The sequence below is a fragment of the Typopeltis vanoorti genome, chromosome 16 (assembly GCF_054136105.1).
Source record: "Typopeltis vanoorti isolate ZY-2024b chromosome 16, IOZ_Tvanoo_1.0, whole genome shotgun sequence".
Taxonomy (NCBI): Eukaryota; Metazoa; Arthropoda; class Arachnida; order Uropygi; family Thelyphonidae; genus Typopeltis; species Typopeltis vanoorti.
This window is the reverse complement of record NC_143564.1, coordinates 20,779,836-20,797,877: the sequence shown is the minus strand read 5'-3', so window position 1 is coordinate 20,797,877 and position 18,042 is coordinate 20,779,836. Positions and strand designations below refer to the sequence as shown.

General features: G+C 37.5%; 1 protein-coding gene across 1 annotated transcript in view; it reads right to left on the bottom strand.

Moving 5' to 3' along the window:
• Usp47 (ubiquitin specific protease 47) overlaps positions 1-18,042 on the bottom strand; it is a 572,957-nt gene that overhangs the window by 375,036 nt on the left and 179,879 nt on the right. The gene's annotated exons all lie outside the window — the stretch shown is intronic.

Below are 18,042 nucleotides of genomic sequence, written 5' to 3'. Positions count from 1 at the left end.
ATAAGCACACCTTATGGTGTGCTTATTGAGAGGTTGCTTCATCGTAGTTTATTGAGAGGACTCGTGAAAAATTCTGAAAAAAACAATAAAACAAGGAAAGCTGTGGATTTATTAATACAAAAAAAAAAGTTAACACCTAGCAATGCTAAAATCAAAGAAAGCACATTTATTGATTATACATGATTTTAAAAGGACACTGAATGCTTTTCTTCATTAGAAATCAAAAATTCATAAATTATGGTGAAGTAATTGAAAACCTGTAGGAAATTTATCAGGAAACCAGGATGTCCTTAAAAATAGACATTTTCTGTTCTTCCATTTAGGAGAATGAATCTATTAAGACAGTATCAAAAACCTTGAATTCCATTTCCACTAGAAATGGATAAGGTTGTTGATGCTGTCGAATGTTTTCTACACACTGGCTGGATGTTAATTGGGGACCCACCACTGATTTATTTATTTATTCTTATGGCAAAAAGAATACAATGCAGATAGGTCAATGTCTGGTCCAGAAAGCCAATCCAGGGCCTCATCTGTCACCTCATGAATATCTTGGAGGTTACCATAAAATTGATACCTCGGCAGTCGTTCACAATATGAGTGATTGTCTGGGCTATGGGGGAATGAATGAATAAGGATGGTCTGACAGTTTCCATTTGTGTAGTAGGTAGCCATATCTGCCCTGGTTAGTTGACAAATGACCAAACCTTCCTAGGAAGGGCAAAACTAGGCTACAGAACATAGGGATCTTCGACCAGGAAGCCATTTGTTGGGAGATTGTTGGACCAGTGTTTTCTCTCCATATGTTATATGTTGATGGTAAGGAAGCTGAAGGGAGTTCATCCATGGACCAGAAAGGGTTTCTTGATTTTAGGTGAAGACTAGGTGGATTTTTGAGAGTCTGGTGCAGGGACAGGTTGTTCATTACTTTATTAAATTCTTTAATTGAGGTTGTCTTCTCCATACATTTTTGGTTGAACAATTTTGAATAGGACAGGCAGCCAGGTGAGAGGTGTGCTTCTCACTCTCCCATGTAGAGTTTAGCTGGGTATCTATGATGTGTGTGCACTTCTTTCCCAGACAGGGGCACAGAATTCTGCACCCCTGTCCCCAGAGAATGTAAGGGCTAGTGCAGACAACCTTAAGACTCTGTCCCACAACTTGCTGGAACAACCCCCAGGTTGTTCCAGCAAGCCTTGAAATTATATTATTTCTCATCTTAATTTTGTTGGAAAGGTTGGTGATGTGCCTTTTATAGGTTAGGCTTCTGTTCAGGTTCATTCCAAGGTATTTCGGGTGAGGCTCATGTTCTACAATCTTGTTGCAGAAAGAGAGGTTGAGGTGTCAATTTGCCTCTGCATTGTTTAGGTGGAATGCTGTGGACACAGTTTTTGTTGGATTTGGTTTCAGGTAGCACTGCATGAAGTAATCTTCCAGGATGTTTAGGTCTGTGTTCATGGTTGTTTCCAAGTTGGCAAAGGAGGTAGACTAGTGTAGGATCGATAGGTCAGGCGTACATGTATTTGCTTGAGCTGGTATGTGGTACGTTGAACATGTAGATGTTGGAAGAGTAAAGGGGTTAACACAGAATCCTGTGGGGAAACCATTGTGAAGGAATATGGGACTGATCTTTTTTCCACCAATATGGACCCAGATCTTTCTCTTGGAGAAAATGGATTCAAAAAGCTGGAAAGTTTTTTTGCACCTTATAATATTGCCTAGTTTTAGGAGGCCCCTAATCTAGACTGTACAATAAGCTGATGTTACGTCAATGAAAGTGACTCCAGATTTAAGTTTATCTTCTGGAAGCCTGCTTCAATCTGTGTTGTCAGGGCCAGGAACTGGTCACAGCAACTTCTTTCTGGCCTAAAGCCAGCAATCGGGAGTGCTCTTTCGATGAATGGTGAAATTCTTTTAAGGAAAATTCTTTCAAAGAATTCTTAAAGGTGGAACAAAGCAAGGAGATAGGTCGTAGATTCTTAACATTATTTGGGTCTTTCCCTGGTTTGGGCACAGCAATTATTTTGGCTGATGATAAACACAAAACACAACATTAAAATAAAAAATGGATCTGATTCATGACAGTTACAGTATTGCTTATATTTTTCAAGATGAATTGGCACACATCTCTTGACTGATTAACATCAACTACAAGTGCCAGGTATCTGATAAGTTTCAGGAAATATTAGTAGAAGTAGCTTATCCTTCACTGAATCCAAATAAGAAAGTTAATGAACATGATGGAAAATTTCTTGAAGATTGGGAGGAATTCAGTAGTAATTTATTGTAAAGAACATAAGAAATCCATCAAGCATGACAAGCTAGAATGGACTTGCAAAACATGCTATTATTTCTGCATATAGGGTTCAAAATATTCAAAGCTGTCACTGGGAAAATAAAATTTACAATAAGAGATTCCTAAGCAAAAGCTGTATAAAAAAAGGTTGCAAAACATTACTGCAACATTTGATGGATTGCATTTATACTCAATTATGGAAAAAGCATGACTTATCAATGGGATCATATCAATGTTAATCCAAACTCTGTTAATTTGCACTTTTGTTACTAACCACTGCTAGGATAAAACTCTGCTGCACTATAACAACTCATGACCCATCTACATTGCTTATCCTTCTAGAGTTTAAATATCTACAATGTTGATCTGTAATTTCCACTTCTGCTAATATATTTTATCACCACATGAACCCTATAGAATGGAGATGCTCATAGAAGTCAACTTATGCTTTAATGAAAAGCAAAAAATAAATCTACAATCAACTCTCACTATAACAAACTACTGAAAAATCCTATTGAAAGTTTATTTTTTACTTAGTTATACTATAAACTAAAGATGACAAGAAATCATATTCTTGGTTTCGTTCCTTATCAAAGTGTAAGCAAACAAAGTTTTTTCTATATACAAGTAGTCCAGTCTCATTGGCTGGGCTACTTTTATATAGAGGCTAATGGCTTAATTTGTACATTAATAATAGAAAAATAATTTGAGGGAGACTGTTTTGTTTTCTCATTATGGGTGATAATAATAAGTGTCATAGAAATCCTGCAAGATGATTCTCAATATCAGCAAAGGAAAAGAGTTGTCAGTTTAATGTGACAATATGTAAAGTTAAGCACTTTGGGAAGAAAATATTCAAAGCTGTTCCATTTATACTGATAGAACTGGACTGCAGGAAATCAATGCTAGGGATTTGAATATAATGATGGACAGGGATTTGAAGTTCAGAGGGCATGTTGCAGAAGTGGATAAAATAATTCAAAGTATCACTTGGATATTGAAAAGCATACTAACAAGCAGAGATTAGGAGGGATTTTATTCCTCTCTGTAAGATCTGAACATGGGCATATCTAGAATACAGCAAACGAAATTGGTTGCCTGGGTTTCTTGAAGATGTGCGGACATGAGAGGATTCAGAGGCAAGTGACCAAAATAGTGATTGATCTAAGGGGTTCACACTATATAAATATACTTAAGGTTTGTGTATTACAAAGTTTAGTTGATAGGTAAAAAAGAAGGAAGATACAATAGCTATTGAAAGTTTTTTCACTTGGTTATACTATAAATTAAAGATGCAAAAAAATTATATTCTTGGTTAAAGGATTATATCCTTTATCAAGTATAAGCAAACAAAGTTTGCGCATGAAGTATCTTCACAACAAAGCTACTTTTATATAAAAGCTGACTTTACATTAATTGCCTTGGTATCCCATTATGCAAAACACACATTCGACTGGTTTCGACCTTTATTGAAGTCTCATCAGTGGGAGCAAGACTCAGAAGGGATGCCAAGGTTGAAGTAATGCAGAAGTCATATATTTCCCATATACAAGTAATCAAAAAGTGTCACATTATTACTAAAATACTATGGATTACAGACAAATGTTGAAAGGTTTTTTCACTTGGAAAAAACAATAAATTAAAGATGCAAAGAAATTATATTCTTTGAAATGTGAAGACAAGAGTTCAGACCTGCCTGGGAGAGACAGAAAGTTTTCCAGTGACAGTTGGCTTGCATCAAGGGTCAGCATTAAGTCCGTTCCTGTTTAATATTGTGATGGAGGTGGTGACGGAGGAGGTGAGAGCAGATGAGCCTTGGACTATGTTGTATGCAGATGACATCACGCTGTGTGCAGAATCAAGAGAAGAAGTGGCAGCTAAACTGCAAATCTGGAGGAAACTACTGGAAGAGAGAGGTATGAGACTGAGCAGAAGTAAGACAGAGTATACGTGTTGCAAAGTGGATGGCAGCCAGGAAACAGATCTGGAGCTGGAAGGAAATGTCATCAGGAAGGTCAGTGACTTTAGATACTTAGGTTCAACAATGAAAGAGGATGGTGAGGCTGAGAACGAAGTGGGATGCAGGATGGAGGAACTGGAGAGAGAGATGGCTGGAGTGCTATGCGATAAGAGAGTGCCGATCAATCTAAAAGGCAAAATCTACAGGACAGTAGTGAGATCCAGCAATGGAAACTGTGGCCCTGAGGAAAAATAACATCAGCAGGATGGAGGTAGCAGAGATGAGAATGCTTAGGTGGATGTGCAGTGTGACCAGAAAGGATTATCTATGAAATAACTATGTAAGGGGAACAGTGAAAGTTACGAACTTAGGAGCAAAGATACAGGAGGCAAGGTTGAGATGGTTTGGTCATGTGATGAGGAAGGAGGAAGAGTATGTGGGAAGAAAGGTCAGCAGATGGATGTGCAGGGGAGGAGGAAGCACGGCAGCCAAAGAAGAGATGGTGAAGGAGGACTTGAGAATGAAGAACTTGGATGTGGCTACAGCCAGAGACAGGAGGTTGTGGCGGAGACCACTAGTTAACTGGGAAAAGCTGCAAGAGAAGAAGAAGAAGAAAGAAAGAAATTATATTCTTGATTTCATCCTTTATCCAAGTGTAACCAAACAAAATTTGCATGAGAAGTAACTTAATGACTGGGCTGCTTGCATATACAGGCTAATGACTTCACATCAATTGCCCTAGTATCCTATAATGCAAGGCAAATATTCTTATGGACATTATCTCTAATCCAGAGTTTTTTTTTTTAATAATAAGGTATGACACCTTTTGACTACTTATACATAGTAAATATATGACATCTGCATTACTTCAATCTTGGTATCTCTTCTGGGTCTGGCTCCCACTAATGCGATAAGTAGAACGTGCATTGTACAGCTGTCCTCTTGCCCTGTGTACAATATTACTATTATTATTACTATTATTACGGGCAACTCCAGGGAGTCATTAGACTCATCGAGGGAGGCCCCAAATCATATTCATCACAACTATTTGACATTCATACAGTATCTATCATACCTCGCCTTAAACTCATTCACTGTCACAGCATCCACCACAGACTCAGGGAGCGCATTCCACTCATTCACTACTCTAAAAGTAAAGAACTCAGCTCTAACACCTTACTAACCACACTTTTACCCAGTTTCCATGGATGTCCCCTAGTCCTCCCACAACCAGCCCTATTCTCAAAAATATCTTCTGAATTAATTTTATAGAAACCCTTAAGTAATTTGAATGTCTCAATCATATCTCCCCTCCTCCGCCTATCAACCAATTTTTGCAACCCACAAATCCTCAACCTGTTCTCATACGGTTCATTCCACAGACCTGCTATCATCTTGGTCACTCGCCTCTGGATCCTCTCCACCTCCTCCCCATCAAGAAGAAACCTAGGTGACCAAATCTGAGCACAGTAGTCTAGATGGGGCCTTATCAAGGCTCGATACAGAGGAACAATAACCTGCTTGTCTCTGCTTGTCAACGTATTCTTCAGCAACCAAGTGATTTGATGAGCTGATTTGGCCACTTTTGCAATGTGTCCCCTAAATTTCAATTCCTTATCTACCAACACTCCTAAATCTCATGCCTCATCAATTTCCTGGAGCACGGTTCCACCAATGCAGTAAACTGCCGCCAATCTTTTCACCCCAAAATGCATAACCTTACATTTTGCCACATTAAACTGACATCCATTCTCCTTAGCCCAGACCTCCAATCTATCCAAATCATCCTGCAAAATTTTGACGTCATCTGCATTCACTATTGCCCTACCCAACTTCGCATCATCCGCAAACAAATGAACTGTTCCTCTCAGATCCTTTCCTATATCATTTATGAACAAATTAAACAGCAGTGGTCCAAGAACAGATCCTTGTGGCACACCACTAGTCACAGGCCGTCTTGTGGACTCTACTCCTGAGTAAACCACTCTCTGATATCTCTCCGTCAACCACCCTCCTATCCATCTCACCAACCCTATGTCCATCCCCATATGCCCCAATTTACTGATTAGAATTCCATGTGGTATCCTGTCAAAGGCCTTGGCAAGGTCCAGTAGAATCACCGTAAACCCATTACCCTTATCCAGTTCAGCCGTCACTGTGTTATAATACGTGAGCAAGTTACTGAGGCATGACCTACCCTTCACAAAACCATGCTGTCCCCGATACAGTATCCCATTTTCTTCTATCCAATCTTGTATTTTCCTCTTGACTATTTTCTCTAAGACCTTGATAATGATTCCTGTTATGCTGATTGGCCGGTAATTTTCAACAGCAGCCTTGGAACCACCTTTGTGCAGTGGAACTATTTTACCCTCTTTCCACCCCCTTGGGACTGACCCAGTCCTGAGGCTCAAATTAAACAAAATGGTCAAGGGCACTGACAATTCTTTGGCCGCTTCACGTACGACACGAGCTGGTATCCCATCCAATCCCACAGATGTATTGACATTGAGGTTCTGTAATAGACTAGTTACCTCTACTTCATTCATCACAATTCCAGTATAAGCTGTTGGTTCTTCCATTCCTGCAAAGTCTCCACCTGGATGATATACTCTTGCAAAGTGCTCGCTCAGTAATTCCACAATATCGACTGATTCAGTTACCTCCCTACCCTCAGCATTTTTTAAGATCATTCTACCATGAGCATTTTTCCTTTTACTTGCAACATATTGAAAAAACTGTTTGGGATTCTCTTTAGCCTGCGTGGCCAATTTCCTTTCGTAATCTGCTTTTGCTTTTCTTATCACCCTCGTTACCATCCTGGCCTGAGCTTTATACTGTTCCTGCGCCTGATGGTCACCCTTCTCCTTAAAATTCCTCCACAATTGTTTCTTTTTTTGCAGCTCAAGCTTAATAGTGTTATTCATCCATTTAACCCCTAATTGATTTATTATTCGGACTCTTGGTATACAGTCAACCATTGCCTCCTGCAAACAGTTCTTAACCACCTCACATGCACTATCAACATCCAGCCCTTGCAGTTTTACATGCCATGGCATTGAGCCAAGCACACACCTAAGCTTGTCATACTTACCAGCCCGGTAATTCCACATGTACCCTGTCTTAATTGTAAATTCGACTCCTTTAGCCACCTCCCAAGTCATGACTTTATGGTCACTCTCACCAATTGGTGGCAACATGGTCATGTTCATTACAGCCACATTCTCGGTTGCAATTACTAGGTCCAGCACTCTCTGCCCCCTGGTATTTTCCAATACATGTTGCCGTAGATAGTTGTCCCTTAATAACCGCATAAAATCCAATTCCTTCCTCCCATGTGCCCTCTCCTCTTTCCAGTCAATGTTACCATAATTGAAATCACCCATAATAATTACCCTCCTTCCACTCATTTCTTCTATTTGCTTATGCATACTATCCCCACCATCCACTCCATCACCCGGTCTATAGCAGCACCCAATTGTATATTTTGTTCTACTGGATTGTATCTCACACCAAACAGCCTCAAATGCGCTTTTTTCCCCATCATGCAGTTCAACTTCTATACTCCTTGGCTGAAGATCATCAGCTATCATCAATAACACTCCTCCCCCCTTTTTATTCACCCTGTCACTCCTGAACACACTACACCCGTCGCATTCAATCCCACTAGCTTTATCATCTTCTGTCAGCCATGTTTCACTAATACCGACAACCTCTGGCCTGGAAGTGCCAACCATGGCCAAAAACTCTTCCTTCTTGTTCCTAATACTCCTGGCATTAGTGTACATGAATCGCAGAAGCCCATTTGTCCCATCCTTACTTTGATGCCTTATACTAACTATCCCATTCTGATTTGTTGTCCGTCGTACTCGCTCGGGCATAATATACTCATTCATACACTTAACTGCCCCCCTAAAGTCAGCATATCTACTCCCCCCCCCCTCTTAATAAATCTAGTTTCCCTGAGTCTGTACATCCACTTCCACATCATTCATCAACACTCTTTCAAGTCTCCGTACACCAACTCCATTCAAATGCAATCCATCCATCTTATATAAGTCCTTTCGCCCATCGAACTCATTCCACACATCCACAAATTCCACACCACTCTCCATGCATAACCCACGCATAAAGTCATTGGCAATTATGGCCCTCCTTCTAAACACTTCACTGTCATACCGCGGTAAGATACTCACCATCCTAACTCTCTCACTCTTCTCTTTTGCTACCTAAAACAACTCCCTCACATCCTCTATCATTTCCATTTTGTCCTGTTTCAAATCATTCGTTCCTGCCACGATTATCATCTCTTTCACCCTCTGTTTTTGCAGTCGAATAGATTCGCTGACGTCCTTTATGATCGCACCTGGCTGGTACGACTTCGTTAAATTCTCAATTATTACGCCTCTTAATAGCGAATCCCCATACATATGACATACAAAAGGGACCATCCCTGGAAACTGAGTAAGAGTGTAGTTAGCAAGGCTGTTAGAACTAGGTTTTTGCTTGGAGAGTAGCAAATGATGAGTGCAACAGGTTGCCAGAGTCTGTTATAGGTGCAGTGACTGTGAATAAGTTCAATGCAAAGTATGACAGATACTGCACAAATGTTGGACAGGGCTTGACATAATGTTTGGGGCCGCTCTCGATGTGTGTAAAGACTCCATGGAGTAGCCTAATAATAATAATATTATATTGTGGAAATGTTATTGTTCAGTTAGACGATTTTTGTATTTAGAAAGAAGCATTCTATGAGATATCAAAAATGGCTAGGTGGTGTGGATCAGCCACATTTTGCAATATTCACTTGGGAGAGATAAAATTCTATTTTTGCTATGAGAAGTTTTTAAATGGTTCCATTCTCTTAGTTCAATGTGGTCTTATGGACAACTGCAGGGATAACTGGAGAGCAATCCGAGGCAGAGAAGGCCAACTAAAGCCAATTAACTGAGATAAAGCTAACCATCTGGGTATTATTCATCTTTGCGCTTTAGTTTCAATTGTCTTTTGGTTGTTCATCTGTATGAGATTGGTAAAAAAAGGAAAACTGATAGCCTTTGGCTATATAATGATATAAAAGAGCCGAGGCCTTTTTCTCTCTCATTCTATCTATCTGTCTTTTCTTTCTCCTGATACTATCATGCTCTCTTGCACCCTTATACCAATTACTCTAGGCCTATGATGAACACCTCTCTCCCTTCAGTTTTTCACCTCAATAAAGGTAAACACCAGTCTGGGTAGTGGCCCTTTCCATAATGCATAGCATTATACATGTCCGTAAGGATATATGCCTTGCATTATGGGATACTAAGACAATTGATATGAAGTCATTAGCCTCTACATACAAGTAACCCCAGTTATGAAGTTACTTCATGTGCAAACTTTGTTTGCTACCACTTGGATAAAGGATGAAACCAAGAATATAATTTCTTGGCATCTTTAATTTATGAAAAATGCTGATCAAATTTCCAATGCTACAATAAAAAAAATTTTCTCAGCAAACAAATTATCCACCATAACAAACTTTCTGTGATCCCAAGCAAGGCTATCAATGATAGTCTTGCTTGTTGATCACTTATTTCCTTCTAGTTTTTAAACTGGCATGTCTGTGTAAATGTAGTGCATTAAATTTAATGGATAAGACATGGCAAAAAAAAAGTTTATTAAGAAACTAACAGCTTATAGTTCTCCAGTGTAATACTAGCTTCATCAGCGTTTTGCAAGACTAGGTTAACAATATTCAAATCATGCAGATTTACATTTAAATGGAAGAGACAGGCATTAATAATTAATTATGAGAAATAGAAATTAATGTAACTATACATTAGTCTGATACAGCATGGAATGCTGTATCAGAAACACACAACAATTTATAAACATAATCAAAGACATTGCATTAGAAAAAGGTGATTTATAAGTCAGTATTGATGTCTCTGTCCTCTTTACGAATGTCCCAATCGATGACACAATCCTTCTTTTACAGAACAAATTTTAAAAGTACCCATATATAAAAAAGGAAATAAAACTGAATGTGAGAATTACAGAGGTATTGCCCTACTGAGTGATTCTGGGAAGATTTATGTAAGTATACTTGAGAAACAGTTGAAAAGAATTCTGGAAGAAACGCTTGGTGAAGAACAAGTTGGATTCAGGCCAAATAGAGGCTGTCAGGATCAGATCTTCACTTTACGACAAATAGTTGAGAAAGCATGGGAATATAACAAAGATCTATATTTAAGTTTTGTCGATCTGGAAAAGGCATATGACAAGGTGCCAAGAGAGAAGCTATTCAATACGCTACAGTTATATGATGTCAATGGGGCATTATATAAAGCAATACTTTGTCTTTATTTGAGTTGTAAGTCAGCAGTTAGAATTGAAGGAAGTACAGGAAGATGGTTTAATGTTAAATCTGGTGTGAGACAAGGATGTGCATTATCCCCTCTGTTATTCGTTATCTAAATGGATCACATTATGAAGGAAAGTGGTATTAAACATGATATCAAAATTGCAGATGTTAATGTCAGCTCTTTGCTTTATGCTGACGATGTTATACTTCTAAAATAAATCTGCTACAAGTCTGCAAGATTCCTTGACTAAATTGAATAACCGTTGTAATAGATATGGTATGAAGGTCAGCAATAAAAAGACAAAGACAATGAAAATAGGCAGAATCATTGAAAATGTCAACTGCGTTGTGAATGGAGAACCTGTGAAACAAGTAAAACATTTCAGCTACTTAGGCATGATTTTTAGTGAAGATGGTAAATTAAATATGGAAATAGACAATAGAATCAACAAAGCTGGTATGGTAGAAGTCAATTGAATAAATTCATATGGAATAAGAGAGAAATTAGTTGGAACACTAAATTAGCTGTATATAAGACAGTGTTCAAACCAATTTTAATTTATGGATCTGAGAGCTGGGTAAGAAGTAAAACACTTGTCCAAAGACTAGAGACCACAGATATGAGAGTTCTGAGAAAGATTAGAGGCTTGAACAGATGGCATCAATGGCAATATCATATTAAAAATGAGTATATTAGGAAAGAACTTGACATTGTCAGCATCAAGGAATGAGTTAGCAGAGCTAATCTAAGGTGGTATGGTCACTTAAACAGAATGGGCGAGGAAAGATTAGCAAAACAAGTGTTCTCTTCCAGGTTGACAGGTAAACGACCCAGAGGAAGAGCAAGATATAGGTGGATTGATACGGTACAAAGTGCCTTACACGACAGAAATATAAGATCGGATAATGTTGGAGTCTTGACAAGTAACAGACTGATTTGGAGGAAAATTGTAGATAGGAAGTTAGTAATGATGTAATTTTTTCATGTAGTACTATCATATCCTGTACACACCTTGAGATTACATATCAGGAATTTGATGATGATGATATATGTGTGTGTGTGTGTGTGTGTGTGTGTGTGTGTGTGTGTGTGTGTGTGTGTGTGTGTGTGTGTGTGTGTGTAGAAAGTATTTTACCTAAAGATATGTAGAAATGTAGAAACTTTCTACATTTATATCTCCTCCTGAGATTTTTATTTAATAAGTTTAAAACACCTTATGGTAACTTGTTCTGGTAAAATACTTATAATATATATATATATATATATATATGAAGTGCTTAAGGGTCAAAGCTGTATAACTGAGAGGAGACCTGCACATAGCCTTTAAAGGAATGTGGAGAACCGACCAGGGCTTCTGACCTAAAGTCCAATCCTCACCTTCTCATGGTGCACCCTGTTGGGTATCTACCTGGATACTGAACGAAAGAGGATGAGCTGGTAATTTGGGATTTAGCCAACCAAATTGTATTCTTATTGGCTTAAACCAAATTATAAAATGATGGTACAACATGACAAAATTTCATGCCGGCTGGAGCATTGCCCAGTTAAACAAGGACCCAGTTGTTTTAGGAATTTTAAGATGCTTAGGAATGGAGGAAAGAGTGCTCTAAAAGGAGTTAGAGATGATAAAGGTGACATGAAAACAGGAGAAAAAGATATCCTTGAAGTATGGAGTAATTACTTCGAAAAATTGCTAAATGAAAGAAGCAGTGATAGCACAGTGGTAAAAAACACTCAACAGGCATACAGTCAGGAATGTCAGTATGGTGGTATAAAAGTCTTACAGTGGCTGCACTGCATAGTTCAGAGAGCCTGGACAGAGGGGCAAATTCAAGATGATTGGAGTAGAGATCTAATAGTACCCATATATAAAAAGGGAAATAAAACTGAATGCGAGAATTACAGAGGTATTTCCCTACTGAGTGTTCCTGGCAAGATCTATGCAAGTATACTTGAAAAACGATTGAGAAGAATTGTGGAAGAAAAGCTGGGTGAAGAACAAGCTGGATTCAGGCCAAATAGAGGCTATCAGGATCAGATCTTCACTTTACGACAAATAGTTGAGAAAGCATGGAAATATAACAAAGATCAGTATTTAAGTTTTGTCGATCTGGAAAAAGCATATGACAGGGTGCCAAGAGACAGAGAGAGAGAGAGAGAGAAGCTATTCAATACGCTACAGTTATATGGTGTCATTGGGGCATTATATCAAGCAATACTTAGTCTTTATTTGAGTTGTAAGTCAGCAGTTAGAATTGAAGGAAGTACAGGAAGATGGTTTAATATTAAATCTGGTGTGAGACAAGGATGTACATTATCCCCTCTGTTATTCATTATCTATATGGATCACATTATGAAGGAAAGGGGTATTAAACACGATATCAGAATTGGAGATGTTAATGTCAGCTCTTTGCTTTATGCAGACGATGTTATATCTCTAAATAAATCTGCTACAAGTTTGCAAAATTCCCTGACTTAATTGAATAACTGTTGTAATAGATATGGTATGAAGGTCAGCATTAAAAAGACAAAGACAATGAAAATAGGTAGAATTGCTGAAAATGTCAACTGTGTTGTGAACGGAGAACCTGTGAAACATGTAAAACATTTCAGCTACTTAGGCACGATTTTTACTGAAGATGGTAAATTAAATATGAAATAGATAACAGAATCAACAAAGTTGGTATGGTAGGCAGTCAATTGAATAAATTCATATGGAATAGGAGAGAAATTAGTCGGAAAACTAAATTAGCTGTATACAAGACAGTGTTCAAACCAGTTTTAACCTATGGATCTGAGAGATTGGTCAGGAGTAAAATACTTGATCAAAGACTAGAGAACACAGATATGAGAGTCCCTAGAAAGATTAGAGGCGTGAACAGATGACATCAATGGCAATATCATATTAAAAACGAGTATATTAGGAAAGAACTTGACATTTTCAGCATCCAGGAATGTGTTAGCTGAGCTAATCTCAGGTGGTATGGTCACTTAAACAGAATGGGCGAGGAAAGATTAGCAAAACAAGTGTTCTCTTCCAGGTTGACAGGTAAACGACCCAGAGGAAGACCAAGATATAGGTGGATTGATACGGTACAAAGTGCCTTACACGATAGAAATATAAGATCTGATAATGTTGGAGTCTTGACAAGTAACAGACTGATTTGGAGGAAAATTGTAGATAGGAAGTTAGTAATGATGTAATTTTTTCATGTAGTACTATCATATCCTGTACACACCTTGAGATTACATATCAGGAATTTGATGATGATGATGATATATATGTGTGTGTGTGTGTGTGTGTGTGTGTGTGTGTAGAAAGTATTTTACCTAAAGATATGTAGAAATGTATAAATGTAGAAACTTTCTACATTTATATCTCCTCCTGAGATTTTTATTTAATAAGTTTAAAACACCTTATGGTAACTTGTTCTGGTAAAATACTTATAAGCTCTGTATTACTAAAATCTTGGTATTTCTAGCCTGGCTCCCACTGATGAGACCTCAATAAAGGTCGAAACCGGTCTGGGTAGTGGCCCCCTTGCCTTTAATACAAAGCATCATACATCTCCTCCAGGAGATGTGCTTTGCATTAAGGGTAAATATTAAGATTAGTGATCAGAGCTTATTCTACTTTCACCATGATTTGCCTCGGTCTTGCACTATGTGCAGGACCAGCTAGACTTGCAATACTTGCAGGCACAAACTTGATTTGTTTGTTTGTTTGCTTACTTGGGAAATGGAGTAAAACGAGGTTTAAAATAGCTTGGTATCTTTAACATATATATATGTGTATATATTTTATCTATGCAACTTACTATGCTGTTTTTTTTTTGAACTCTAATAGTGTAATATGACATACTTTAGCTGCAACCGAGACACGAACTGACAATGTCCACGTAACATTAAATGAAATATACTGGAGTTTTTGAATAAATTCTATATAATTTATTGAAATTTACTTTAATAAATTATCATTATTATCATCAGAGACCACCAGGGAATCAAGGAATTACTGAGGGAGTCTGCAGATCACCCACACCAAATGTCACACCGTCTCTTAAAGTCATTCATACTGGATGCACTCACTACTTCAACATTCAAATTATTCCACTCGCTCATTGTTCTGTGAGAGAAAAATCTTGCTCTCATCACTTTCTTAACCATACACAAAGTTCCACAGATATCCCTCTTGTCCTCTTTAAGATAATGAAAAATTTCATCAGTTGATAACCTATAACACCCTTCAAGAAGTTTATAAGAACTCGATCACATCAGCCCTCTTTCTCCTGTTTAATAGTGTCTGCAGTCCATATGGTCTCAATCTGTTCCTGTAATTTACATTCCAAAATTGCGATTTCATCTTTGTTACTCTTCTTCTTTACACCCATTCCACAGCTGCTTTATCGTCTCCAAACCCAGTAAACCAAATCTGTGCATAGTTGTCCAGGTGTAGTCATATTAATCCCTTGTAAAGAGGCAAAATGATTTTGTTATCCTTATATGTTCATTTCAACATCATGGTTATCCTCCGAGTTGTATTTGTAATATTTGCAATGTGACCTTCAATCTTCACTTTCCTATCCACCACAACTCCATCATCTTTAGTGTTGTCAGTTTCTTGTAACATAATCCGACTAATATAATACACCACTGGAAATCTCATCATGCCAAAATGCATAACGTGACACTTACTAGCAATGAATTGATAGTCATTAACATTTTCCCATTGTTCCATGTTATTCAACTCATTCTGTAGCATCCCTGATTGCCCTGACAATCTTTGCATCTTCAGCAAACAACTGAATATCCTGTCAACTCCTTTCCAACATCATTCTTTAGTACATTGATGCTGTTCTTTGTAAAGTATAGCTTATCTGTCAACTCATTTCTGTATACGACTTCTCACTAATATCTTCACCACCACTCCAGAGATACTGAAAGGTCAGTAGTTAGACACATCAGTTTTTGCATTATTCTTGTACAATGGAACCATCATACATTCTTTCCATTCTACAGAAATGATGAGAATGCTTATATAACTCAAGTTATATAAACATGTCAAGGCCCTAACTAATTTGGCTGAACATTCTTTTAGCACACATGTTGATATCCCATCTAGCCCTCTTGCTGAATTGATATTCAGGTTATACAATAGCTGTTCAACTTTATTTTTATATATCTTTATCTCTTCATGCAGTGTAGTGGTAATGTTGAGCGCTGTTACGTATACCTGGTTGATAGATCGTACCAAAGTGAGCATTCAAATAATGAGCAATCATCTACTTCTGACACAAGAGCACTATCTGCATTCACCAAAGTTATTCTTCAACATTATTTTTTTCTTTACTTGCATCATACCAATAAAATTCCCTTTGGTTGCTTTTTTGCCTGCACAGGCAATTTCTTTTTTGTACTTCAATTTAGCTTTCCGTACAATACTTAACTCTTCTACCTGCACTTTATATATTTCATAACTCCTGTTGCTCTTCTTCTTCTTACATCAAAATATAGCAAAAAAAAAAAAAAATTCACTCCTAACTCTTGAAGGAACAAAGCAAAAAAAGAAGAAGAAACGAAATAAAGAAAAAAGTGAGTAGGAACAAGTCTAAAGATAATGTAACATGTATATTACATGAAATGTGGCATTGTCCAGCATCAGGTACCTCACTAGAGTGAGGCCTCAAGGACTTACTCCAGTGAGGATTTATAATTAAGGGAGATAAAATAAGAGATGGTTGTAGTTTATGATTTAATGGAATCAGAATAAGAAATGATGGGATGGCAGTATGAAGATGAAATTAAAAGAAGGATAGTTATGGAGAAAAAAGTGTTAAATAACAAAAATTTATGATCTTTCCAGTGACAATAAATGGGTGTGAAAGCTGGACCAATAGAAGAAAGGCAGAAAGCTAACTAAGAATCCTATGGACAGCAAGACAATTAACAAGAAAATTTTTAGAGAATATAAAGATGGACTCCCACTTGGAAGCATTGAACACTAAATAAGTTGATATATATATATATATATTGGGAATATTATGCAAGCAGCTGAATCACTGGAAAATTAAAAACTATGTCAGGTGAAGCTTGATTAACAGTTGGTCAAACAACGTGAAAAGAACTTGACAATATTAAATTACAACTGCTGAAAAAAAAGACATGGATCAAGAAAGTCAGCAACAACAAAATGAGGTCATAACACTTGACATTACTCTGCAAAAAAGTTTACCTTTACAAAAAACTATTTTGTGCATATTAATAGGTTGAGTTTGCAAATTGTGCTCTAGGTGAGTAAAAGTCTGAGAAGTTGCAGCTAATGTTTATATTCAGATGGCTAGTTTTGGACATACTTTATGTGCTCAACCCGAGCATCTGAATATAAGCTACAGCTTCATCATATAATACAACTCAACTAATGTGTGTAAAACAGACCACATATACATCAAATGTGCATGTGTGTGTGTGTGTGTGTGTGTGTGTGTGTGTGTGTGTGCATATGCATGCTTAATAATGCCAATATGCAGATAATAGTGTTAAAACAATAGCAATCCTTCAAGCAATGAAGAGTTAGTATATTTCTAATGCTTTAATCTGTTTCTCTCTATATTTGCACTCAATGAATTCCTTTCACACAAAGACAAAACTAGTAATGATATTATATTAACAGTAGCAATTAATTCTTTAATAGTGCCCTTTATCGATAATCAACCACATAAACAAAAATTCATTTCTAATAACTAAGAAAATTTGCATCAATATATGTGAGCTTCTGTAGCTCATGAAAATGGCAATATCTGGTTGGAAAGACCTAAATTCAAATATTAACTAGAGTGAAGAATCTTTATCAAGTCACTTCAACTGAGGGTTAGTCACTTTCATAAGGAGATAGTTGCATTTTTCATCCTATGCATCAGGGAAACTGGCCTGCAAATTCATGAACTGAATCAGAGCATTAATTCCATTTATATTTACATAAGCCAAGAAGCTGAGTAACTTGAATAACACAGGCTGCTAAGCCTAACATGTTAAGGGAAAGGAAGGTTATATATACAGGGTGTTCGGGATAAATTTGACATATTTATAATTAATTATATTTTTCCGTAAGTTACATGTATTAACACACACTTCTCTTCATTTAAAAGTTTGGACCCTTCTTCATTCACATACAAGATGTCAGAAAGGATGGATAGCTGGAACCCACCTGAATCATGGAAGAGAATAACTTGTATCATGATGATTCGTGCCCGCCATCAAAATAAGGATATTACGACTGCTGCCCAATGCTCCCTGAATACAGTAAAAACAATCAGGCATGAACTAGAGACTTGCAATGGTGACTACGAGGATGTAGCAAGAAGAAAGATCCCTAGCAGACGATCTGATTGCGTTCGTACAGCAGAATTCCTCGCAAATCTGCAGGAACAGGTGTTGAA